The sequence below is a fragment of the Acomys russatus genome, chromosome 8 (assembly GCF_903995435.1).
Source record: "Acomys russatus chromosome 8, mAcoRus1.1, whole genome shotgun sequence".
Lineage (NCBI taxonomy): Eukaryota > Metazoa > Chordata > Mammalia > Rodentia > Muridae > Acomys > Acomys russatus.
In genome coordinates, this window is record NC_067144.1 from 58209073 (window position 1) to 58221238 (window position 12166).

Below are 12166 nucleotides of genomic sequence, written 5' to 3' on the forward strand. Positions count from 1 at the left end.
CAGGTGCCACCATGCCATCCCCAATTCATTATCCTCTTCTTTTATTCCTCCTTCTGAGAACCTCCTGGCATTTAAATAGAACTGCTCCTATGCTCATTGCTGAAGGGCTGTACAATGCTGTATAGGCAACTTACAAGAAGCACACCCTTGAAGACACTGACTGCCTCCTTCAGCAGGCAGATACCCCACTTTTTAAATGTGTATTCTGGGAAATAAAACTTAGGTCTCTGTGTCAGAGTGGCAAAGCACTTTACTGACTGAGCCGGCTCCCTAGTTTTATATTGATATCTATCTTTCTATCTATCTATCTATCTATCTATCTATCTATCTATCTATCTATCATGTATGTATGTATGTATGTACGTATATATATGTGTGTACATGTATGTATCTATCTATCATGTATGTATGTATATATATGTATGTATGTGTCTAACTATCTATCCATCTATCTATCTATTTATCATCTGTCTTTCCAGCCTCTGTTTCTGGGGCTCACTGCTCATGCAGCTTACCTGCATCAGTGAGCTCCAGGTTTAGAGAGAGACCCTGCCTCAAAAAATAGAATGGGGGAGTATTTCAAGAAAACACCTAATATTGACCACTAGTCTCCACATACCTGTGCACACATACATACATCCACAAAAACACTCATATACATCATAAGCACTCATACACGCAACAATCATGCAGTATTGAAAACTTTCGTGACAATTTTCATTTTGGGATACAATTTATAGGCTCTCATCCTTTGGGTATGCCAGACTAAGCACTTGTTACAGCTGGACATTCTCTAAGATTTAAGCCTTACGCTGTGGGTAAACTCAAGTTTGAATGTGTATGTTCTCAATCAGTACCACAGAAACTCTGAAGGCAGTGGTCTGATGGAGACATGAACATTATAGCGTGAGCTACACCGAGACATATGAGAATTTCTGTGCTTGCCATCTCCATAAGTTGTCCCCCCATACCTTATTTTTCAAATGTTCGAAAAAGCCTTGCTTTAAAGAATTCTCAATTAGGAAGCAATTTATTTAATCAAACAAATAGAAGAAACTCCACCACTGAAATGGCCACACCTTTGACCATGCCTGCTTCCTCAAGTGTATGTAAGAGTCCTTCATGTTCTGATGAACACATCTCCAGACAGTTAGCATCTGTTAGTGACAACTTGGGTCATTACTGAAGGAAGGCAGAGCATCCGCTGAGAATTTTTCTCTTGGACAAAGATGCTTGAACTCTTGCTTGCCTAAGTCTTCTCCAGCGTTGAGGATGGATGGGGCTGGTAAACTGTGCAGCTATGGTAGCAGGCTAAGGAACTCCCACTGGGCTTCACGTGGTCTTCGCCGTACCTGTCTGACCTATGGCATTGCTGTGATTTCCCCCTTTTCCACTCCCTTCTCTAGAAAAGTCTGAACTGTGAGCTGCTGCTGATTGTTAGCAGTTCCAGGGATGCAGAGATGGAAGTCTTTGAGTTTTAGTCTTTCCCCTACCTGCTTGTCCATCAATTAAAAAACAAAATCCTGAGTTAGAGAAACAGTGTTTGCGGGTAGCTGTTAGAGCTGCTAGAACACCTTTTTTTCCAGGCTCTTCTTTCCCCAAGTGGAAACTCTTTCTCTCAAACATTGCTTCAGTTGTGAACTAAAAGCAAAATAAAGATGAATGATAGTGACAAATCCTTAAGAGATCTTCCACTCTTTGCTAATTCAGAATAAGACGTAGCCATTTGCTTAAAAAAAAAAAAAATCACTCGCTCAGCAGAACTTGCTCCAGTTTTCACTGTGTAATTTACTGCCAGCTATGGTTTAATGGCACAATATACTCTAGTTGACTGTCCTCATAAAACCTGCAGGCAGGGAAATAGCTACACTCACTACATTCTCATTCTGGGTGGAGAAATGAAATCTCGAAGCTGAGTCGTGGAAGTGGAGCTGTGAAATTACAAAGGGAATTGTGTTTGCTGGGCACTTTTGCTGAGGTCAAGATTCTAGATACAGGCTGGACCTGCGCAACACTCGAGAGCCTGCTGCACTGCCTCCCTCAACTGCTCTTAGGTTTCTATCAGAATGTCCACTTAGGTCAATTGTTCATGTCAAGTCATACAATATTACAAGATGTATGATCAAATTGAATGGTGTTTCCAGAGCTTTCCAGAAGAGAACACTTTTCAATAACACGAGTGTTATATCCACAGTGAGTTCAACAGTTCTTGTTTTTTGTTTTCAGAAGAAACATTTTCACTTTACTGGGAGTCAAAGCGGGAGAACAGAATCATTGATGTGTGCTTTAAGTGCCCATTAACAAATGGGGGTTTTAATGATTTAGGTACAGGTATTGACTGGCAGCTGAGAATATAGAACTTTCAATTAGCTCCTACTTTTTAAATTAAAAAATAATTATGATCTGGCCCATTTAATTTCCCTTGACTATAATGTATAATTTCTTGCATAAGAGATATTCTAGTAGGAATGTTACTGTCATTTGTAATATATAATGTTATAATGTAATTTGATGTTTAAAATCTTAAACAATTGATATATACAATTTATATCAATTGTTTATAATCTATATATTAGAGGCTTGGGGAGTAGTATGTTTTATAAACCAATACTATTGCTGAATATTGAAGCAAGTGATTAAGAGTCTAAATGTCTGCTCAAGGAGTGTATCTTAGTGGTAGAGGACTTCCTCATATGTGTAAATCACCTTCAGATTACCTCACTTCCACTAACAGAAACTCTGTTATCTAGAATGCCTGGCCTCCTCTCCAAACATTGTTGGCTGTTGCATAATGTAGTTAAAAACCTTCTACCTGAACAATAAAGTTTGAGAGCTTGGTCAAAGACTTGCTCTCCTTCTTTGTGTCTTGTGTTCTGTCCTTATACAGGAGAATTCTCCTCCCGAGTGTTAGTCAAACACCGGCAGGCCGGGTCACTCCAAGGACTACCTGCCTAGGGGTGGCATGGGGGGCCGGCCCTTCTACATTTATCAATCAAGAACATGTCCCCATAGACTTGCCTGTAGGACAATCTGTAGGGCATTTTCTTAGTTGAGCTTCCATCTTTTCAGATGATTTTATCTTGTGACAGGTTTACAAAATACTAGCCAACACGGACCCCCTTCTTAGGAGCATTTTCAGGCCACCAGTGATGCAGCCAGAAGTTGAAAACTTTGAAAAAATGTATATCAGGAAGATCGCTTACTGAAGACTCTGCATCCAAATTACTGAGAGAATTTATATCTGACAACTCCTTAGTAGCAATAATGGTCGTAATAGCAGCATGAGGTCAACTGTCCCTCAGGTGGTGTGTGCTTTTGTAAGTGACTGACCAGGTGGAATCACTGACTGCACTTAGCCTGAGGTTTATTAATTTCAAGAACTTTACCCTGTTCTTAAAACCAAAATGGGCCTAAAGGCCAAAATGTAAATGTAGGACTTTCCCCTCAGGCGAGTGCTTCACTGAAAGTGCAGTGACAAGCTGTCTTCTGTTTGACGTTTGATCAGTGACCTGGAAGTAGAAGTGCAGCCAATTTGTAATGTTAGCAAACGGGATAAGCAAGATTATTTCTAAATTAAAAATATTTTTAAATGAGTCACCACTGTACCTAAAATGAATAGTTAATCAAAAAATTGGAAAGAGTGTATTCATAAATTCAAGTCTTTCAATATAAATTTAATGGCATCTACTTCCATTCCTATGTAAGGAGTGAGGATATAAAACAGGAGGTATTCTTGTGTACAAGATATTTTCAGTCTTTAGATGAGGTTAACCCTAAACAAATGTTTTCCAAAACAGACTTATAAATACAGTATTATAGGATCACAGAAATGTAGGGATTTTCTTTTCCAGAAAATTAGACACTTAATATGGGTGTTACAAGGAAAAAGTATTTAAGAAACATCTGTAGAGTTTGTTTAGGAATATAGAGAAATTGTTGTATAGGATGCTGCTATGGTTTGAATATGCCCTCTAAAAGTTCCGATATTGCAGACAACATCCCTGAATATATATTAATGGTCTTTGAAGATGAAGTCCATGTGAAGTCACTAGATTTGATTTGGTTGAATACATTAGATTCATGGAAGTCTTTATGATGAAGAGTCTGTATCTCTGCTCTGCCCTAACAGATGCTGTGCTGTGAATGTGCTGTGTCTCCCACAGGCTCATGAGTTCGAATATGTGATCTAGTTTGTAGCACTACTTGAAACAGTTCCATAATTGTTATGGATGCTAAGAGGGCCCCAGCGGAGGCCAGAGCCATGCTCCTAGCTTCTCAGCCTCCCAGAATTGTGATCTATTAAACTTTTGCATAATCTATCCTATATCAGAACTTGTTATAGCAATAGAATAAGAATTTAAGAGAGATGCTTTCAGAGAAATGGTTGGAGGAAGTATCCCAAAGGAAAATGTCACAATTGGACCCTGTAGTACAGAGTGTTGAATTCTTTTCTGATTTCGAATGTATCCTGTCAACTAAATATTCACCCCCCTCCTCCTCTTTTTCTCATTGTCACAGTGCTGGCAATTCAATGGAGAATTCTCACATGAGAAATGCTCCCGAAGTACTCACGCCTCTTAGCTGTCACTCCTGCAGCTCTTCCCCAGCATGGCCTTTCATATAAGTGTTAGTGCCCTTTTGTGTTGTAGGTTTTTTCCAGGTCACTAATGGTATATGCAGAATTTGAAACCTTATCAAAACATGTAAAGTGGGTGGCTGCTCACGGACTCTCTTCAAATCACTGGGAGACTTTAGACCTGGTAGCTCCCTGGAAGTAACAATAGTCACAAATAACAGAGATACTACAAATTCCACTAAAAAAAAGATGTTCCAGACTCACCTGTGTGTGCCAGGTGCAGCTCCATTTCAGTGTGCAGTTTTAAGAAACCAAGAGTTGATAACCCCAGCACTGAGGAGATGGAAGCAGGAAGTTAGCAAGTTTGTGGCAATTCTCACCTACATAGCAAGTTTGGGATCTACATGTAACCCTCTCTCAAAAAAGCAAAACAGCCTGGGGTGATATTTCACTTGCAAAGTGCTTGCTATGCAATCATGAAGACTAGAGTTTGCATCCCTAGCACCCATGTAAAATCGGTGTGGTGCCAGTGCTCCTGTGATCCCAGCACTGGGGAAGCAGAGACAGGAAGATTCCAGGGACATGCTGGTCATTGAATCTAGCAAGTTGGTGAGTTCCGGGTTCGGGAGAGACATTGTTTCAACAATTTAAGGTGGGGTAGTGATTGGCAAAGATACTCAGTATTGACCACTGGGCCTACACATATATATGAACAAACATGTACATGAGTGACATGCCCACATACACTCCCTAAACATGAACGTACACAAAGCCCAAGCACAAACGATTACAGCAAAAGCCTAAATAAAATAAGTAAAAAAAAAAAAAGGCAAGATTTAGGATCTAGGTGTTACTCATTGGTTTCATTTGGAGTTGGTTTCCCTGATGCTCAGTGGCAAAGTACACACAGGTGATGCATATATGCAGCCATTTCCATTATGTTTCATCTATTTAGACAGGTAAGAGTTTACCTCATTATTTTCGTTTTAGACCCATGGCTTTATTTGTAGTTCTCTTTAAGGACTGAGATGCCAGGTTTCAGTTATCCTTAATATATTTCCTTATTGACCAGTTCTTCTATGTGGTCTCTCTTCATTTGGCTCCTAAGCCTCTTTCTTCTGTATGTTTACTGGGGCATAGCCTCCCTACTGATAAGCACCCAGCTTTCGCTGTTGCCCTCATGGGTACCTTCCTTATCTCACTCTACAGCTGGCAGTCTGTGTCAAGGTACCCCCAGCTGTCTGCTCAGCCACCTGTCAAAGCCCCTGTGGACACCTACTTCACTTAAAGTAAATAATAGTTCTAGAACAGAATAGCTATTAAGAAAGAAAGGAGCCCCATGACCATCCATGGTTTCCTTGAGGTCTTCTTCTGATACTATTTTTAGCACTTTCCGTGTTGGGTTGACTGATCAGAACACCCAGCCATGAGACCAAACCACAGACCACTTACAAATGAGAACTCTTGCTTAGCAGAAGTGCTTGTTTTTATTTTCCTGTTCTTTTACACAACAGGATACACAGCAGAGGCTAATTGGATAGGGCTGCCATTTACTTCTACATGGCATCAACTTAGTGATAACGACTAAGAAGAAGGCTAAATACCCTAAGAGTTTCAGATCCTGTTTAATTGTCTAAGTGGGCTCCCACTTCCAATTCATTAAAATACGAGAGTGGCATCTGGCTTCTCCTTGAGTTTCCTATTTGCTCAGCTACTTTAGCTTTTTCATTGGTTCTTGTATGCGATAAAGAAATATCTGATCTCTTGCATGAAAAATACTTGTATAATGAGGCACACAGGCATTTGTACTCATCATTCCAATTTGGTTCTGTTCTAGGAAATTTCAAACACACCACACACGAGTCTTCAAACACTGCATCACGGCACTACATCTTTTCTACTTTGAAGAGCCAGTCAGGAGCAACAGGCTACCAACTCCATGCCCAAGTAATAGCTACAGTGGTTATAAATGTTGATGTTTCACAGTAATGAATTTTTATCGCACTGGATTTTTGATGTAAGGATGGCACATATTCATTCTATACTCATGTGAAGTCTTCTCACTCTATCCTGGTTGTCTTCCAAATTAAAAATATTTAAGGTATCTCTTGATTCACTAAAACGCTTGCCTTGCTTATGCATTTCCCAGCTAGCCATTCTCTGTTGGCTTGTTCTGTGATCCTTCAGAGTGCAGACGAAGTCCATCAGAAATGGCTCTCACAGGTCAAAAGGAGAGAAAGAGATGATATAATAATATTATTATTGGGGCTTTGATCCTTGTCTGTGACTAACAAAATGCAGAACTCTAAGCAACTGAGGACAGTTGGTGCTTTTGGCAACATCTCCCGCTCCCTTCAGGCCTCTCAGAGCTGCCTCGTTGGATCTTGGTAGCAGTTCCGGAGCCTGTAAGGAGAGCCATTGAGGAGGACTTGAGGAAGACTGGCTACTAGTGCATGCTCTGGAGATAAATCAGTACCAGTTCTGCTTTCACATATGCTGTGTTATTCTTGAAGGGTTTTATGATAATTAATTTTTAAACCTTGTTGACTTCTAACAACCATGTATTTATTTTTTTCTGGGCATGGTGGCACATGCCTTTAATCCCAGAACAGAGGGCAGAGGCAAGCGGACTGCTGTGAGTTCAAGGCCAGCCTGGTCTACAAAGCGAGTCCAGATCAGCCAAGGCTACACAGAGAAACCCTGTCTTTAAAACAAACAGACAAACAAAAAACTTTTTCTTGATTCTTTGTGAATTTCACATAGGCACCCCAATCCCATTTATCTTCCTATCCCTCCATGTCTGCCCACTGTCCTTTCAAGCCCCCCACCCCATAAAAGAAAACAAGAAAATAAATAAAAAAGAATAAAATAAATAAATTAAGAAAATAGGGAAAAAATCCTATAGTGGAAGCTGTGGTGTGTCCCACAGTATAAACTTTTGTTCAAACAGCTTTACTTGCAGTGAGTCACTGGTCTGGTTCCAGGCCTGTGGTCTCTACTACACTATGACTGCTGGGTCCTCACTAGAACTCCTCTCAACACCATGTTGTTGCCCTGGGTCAAGGAGATCCTGCAGCTTTGGTTTTGCAGGCTGGCCTCTTCATGTGCTCCAGCAGCTCATAGATGGGTAGATGTTAGGGTGGGCCAACTCAAAGCCCTGGGTCTGGGCCTGGGTGGTAGCTAATTTAGTCAGCCTACTAGTTCTCACACTTTGTCTAGGTGAGCGGTGGGGTGAATTCTCCTACCTGGGCAGCCGGCAAGAAACAGGACTGGTTCCTCCACACTCATGCCACTGGGGCCAGCTCTCCTGTGCCCACACCACTAGGGCCAGTTCTCTAGCACTATTCTGGAGAGGGCCAGGGCCCGCTCACCTAAGTGCCACATCTGGCAAGGGGTAGTGACAGTTTTCCCATGCCCATGCCACTAGGGCCAACTCTACCTTGAGCAGAGGGTGGGTTCTCTCTCAAGTGGTGTAGCCAGCAAGGGGTGGGACCAGCTCTCCTGCCTGTAGTGAGGGAGGATGGGGGGACACCTCGCATCTCACTCACAGCCATGCCACCGCACAGCTGAAGAAGAGTGGGGCCCTTGTACAACAACATGGCCCCAGGCAGCAGCCCAGACCAGGGACATCTGCATGGTGGTAGCATGGCAGCAGCATTGGCTAAGGGATCACTGTGGCCTCAGGTGGTAGTGCAGGCTACTCACAGCAGTCTGTTCCTCACTGCCCCCTCTTCTCTCGTCTGCCTTTCTTCAAAGTGCACAAATACTCTGCTTCTCTTTCTCTCCCATCCCTCCACCACGTACCCTCCACCACCTGTTTGTCATAGTGTCTTCTGCCCTGCCAACAACTCTTTTATGATTATTTTAAGTGAAGGTCTCTGCTAGAAAAAAAAATAACACAAGATCAAATGAATTCTGAGCTTTTGAGGCTCTGGAAAGCCCATCTTTATATGTAGTTGTTGGCTCTGCTAGGTATACTCCACATGTTGGCTTATTTTATCTTCTGAGAAGAAGTCAGTGTGCAGAAGAGATCAATCTGGGACAGGGATTTTTTCCCCCCATGCTTGGATGAAATGCAATGCTCTCCTGAAGGTTGTGGGACTACTGCCTCATATTTTGCTCACACACTGTGGAGACGAAAAAGAGGCAGAGCATGGGATTTTCAAATCACTTGCTCAGCTGCTCAGCTGCTCCCCTGAACACTTTTTTTTTAAGTGCAGAAAGCCTTTCAATCTTTGGTAGGCACACACACCTCCTCCACCCATTTTCTGTTTCTGTGTGAAGCCACAGCCAACAGAAACTTAGCAGGAGGCCCAGATGCTGCCTCTCCTAGTTTCAGAGGCACCTAACCAGGGCTGAAAGGAACAAGAGTACATCCACAGTCAGAGAGCCAGACATTTAGTAATTTACCCAGTCAGCCTTGGGGAGCCTTAGTGCTTGTCTAGCATCCAGGACTCGTGAGTTAGTTCAGATTCTGACCTGTCCACATAAGCTGAGCGCGCATGTGCCTTTCTGTTGCGCTTCATCCTCCTGGTAAGTTTCTATTGGCCGTTGCTGCCATGCTGCTTCACATGAAAACAGCCCACTAGGAGTGGTCCTGCCCATGCATAGGGCTGGTCTTCACCTTCGCTGCTGTGCCAGTGGTCCATTCTAGGAAGACGTTCATAGATACCCCCAGCAATGTGCTTTACAGGTTTCTCAGTCATCTCCTAATCCAATGAAATTAGTAAAATTAATAATCATAAAATAAAGATTCAAAAAAATAGCACATAAACAAAGATAAAATCCAACTAACTTTGTTCTGTGACTCAAATGAGGGATGTTCTCCCAAAGTTTCCCATGTGCCTTTGCACTACAGAAATCGAAGTAAACCAGCTGTTAGGGACTACGCTCTTGGTGACTCAACTTTCTGTATGAGCATCCCACTGTTAGTCTTATGAAAATAGTCTTCTTTATTAGTTTTGTCTGATAGAGAAATGTGGAAGAATCACAAGGTATTAAAGCTTATAGACTTTTCTGTCCCCCAGCTTAATTGCTTTCCAACAATTATGACCTGCTTGTGACCTGGTTAATCTAGCCACCTTCTGTTTACTTCCTTATAAAGGCTCCAGCTTCTCCGTGACTGAAATCACACTTCTTCCTGGGCTCTCAGTTCCACTCTGCAGTGCACATGGGAGCTGGAATGGTTGCTACTTGAAATGTTCTTAACATTCATCATAGCCATAGGTCATTGGCTCCTTAAGGATTAAATTCACTTCTACTTTTTACAGGTTAGACAAAATCTAAGAGAGGCAGATGGTTGCCTAGTAGTGCCAAAGGAGGCTTAGAGATGAGCCTCTGAATGTCAAGTAGCAATCCTCAGTGCTCTTGCATGGACGAATTTTCTTTTACACCCTCACCACTGTTCAGTTCAGTTGTGTCTACCAAGAGCCTTTCCTACCAGTTTCTGTTCTTTGCTTTGAAGTTACAGATATGAGACTCCTTATGCCTGCTGGGTCCACAGTGCTAGCTGTGTCTTGGCTTTCTTCCACATTCTCTATGCTGACTTTTCTTATATAACTACTTTATTCTAGGCCAGAGATTTCCCAAATTCCTTCCTGTGAAGAATGATACCAACGAGCATATCGACCCTTTAGAACAGTCTTAGACCCTTGTCCTTGGTATGAGAGAGAGGAGGCGGGGGAGGGAGAGAGGGAGAGTGAAGGGAGAGAGAGAGGGAAGGAGGGAGAGAAAAAGGGAGGAGAGAAAGGAGAGGAGAGGAGAGAGGGAGAGAAGGAGGAAGAGGGAGGAGAGAAGGGAGGGAAGGAGAGAGTAGGGAGAGGAGGAGAGGAGAGAATATAGGGAGAAAGAAAACCAAAAAAAGAAAAAATTGGGCTTGCAAAATGGCTCAGTTGTTAAAGTGTGGACTGTGGTGATTTTTGAACACCAAGCTCCCTAGTTTTTACTAAGGTATGGTGTCATGAGCCTGTAATCTCAGTACTGTCAGGGGTGGGGATGGGTAGATTCCTGAGGCTAGCTGCTGAGTCTAGCTAAGCAGTGAGCCTCAGGCTCAGTGAGAGATGCTGTCTCAAAAAACAAGGTGGGAAGGTACACATCACCTGAGGAAAACACCCAAGGCCACTGTCTGGCTTCCACATGCACCCACATGTATATGAACGCATGCGTGAACAAAGACACACAAACACATATGCATGAAAAGAATATGAGCTGGAGAGATGACTCAGAGGTTAAAAGTGTTGCTGCTCTTAGAGAGGCCCTGAGTTCAATTTACAGCCCGTACATGGCCCCTCACAACTGTCCAAGTTCCAAGGGTTCCAGTGTTCTCTTCTGGTCTTCATGGGCACTAGGCACAATGTGGTATATACAAGCAAACACTTAAATGAAAATAAATCAATCTGAAAAAAATCAACCAAAATACAGAATTCTCATTTTTCCCATATGGCATTTGCAGTAGCTTTAAAAGTTGTTTTTGGGTTTTTTTTTTTTTTTAATCCCACACTTGAAATTTTGTCTATTGTATAGGGTTTTGTGAATTTTCTCCTTGAGAGGCAGATGTGTCAAATTTCAGATTTGTTCCAGTAGGGCTCAGTTTAATCAGTTTAATTTACTTAAATTATAAAAATACCTGTATGTGGCGGTTTGAATGAGAAATCTCCCCTACACTCTATCTCCAGGGCAGTGTTTGGGGGAGTTGTGGAGCCTTGTTGGAGGAAGTACAGCATTGAGGGTCAGCTTTGAGTATGTAACTTTCTGTCCACCTTCTCTATGCATCAAGCCTGCCAAAACACCCCCCCCCCCACACACACACACCCAGGGCACTGGGGATTGAACCTAGGGTCCTGTGCATGCTAAGCAAGTACCCTACCACCAAACTGCACCTCCAGCATCTTGACTTAATCCTTTGATGAAATAATTGAAATGGAAAACATGTGGATGCCAGATGAAGGCTTTAAATGACAAGCAAGCGGTAGGGTGTCAGCTTTCATTCAGCAGGCAATGGTAATCTTCTCAAAGATCTTTGAGCTGAGAGGCAGCATTATTGTATTCCTTTGGGGAGAGAACTCTGGGACAGTGGAAAGCTTCTAACAGTACATTAAGCACTGTGCAGCATCAGGGTCACCTTGAATTTTTGGTAGGTGAATAAAAAAATCTCCAGCTTCATCCCCCAACCAATTGATTGAGAAACTCTGGGGATGAGCCCCCAGTTTGAAAAAAAAAAAAACCTGAAAATGAAGAGAATCACAAATTTAGAGGAGAAACAAGGCAGAGCAAGTACCAGTTACCAGAGGCCCAGGATAGTCATGGAGCTGGAGTGAAGACATGTGGAAAGAATGCTAGTATGGTGGCTAATATTGTCAACTGGACAGAATATGCAGTCTCCTGTGCGCACCTGTGAGGGTTTACCTAAAGCAGGTTAACTGAGGCAGGTGACACACCCTACAGGAGGGTAGCACCATTCCTTGGGCTTAAGTCCTGGACCACATAATGAGAAACTTGGCTAAATACAAAAGTTCATCACACTCGGCTTCTTGACTGTGGATGCAGTGTGACCAGGTTCCTCAACCTCCTGTGGAGGAATGCCTTGAGTGG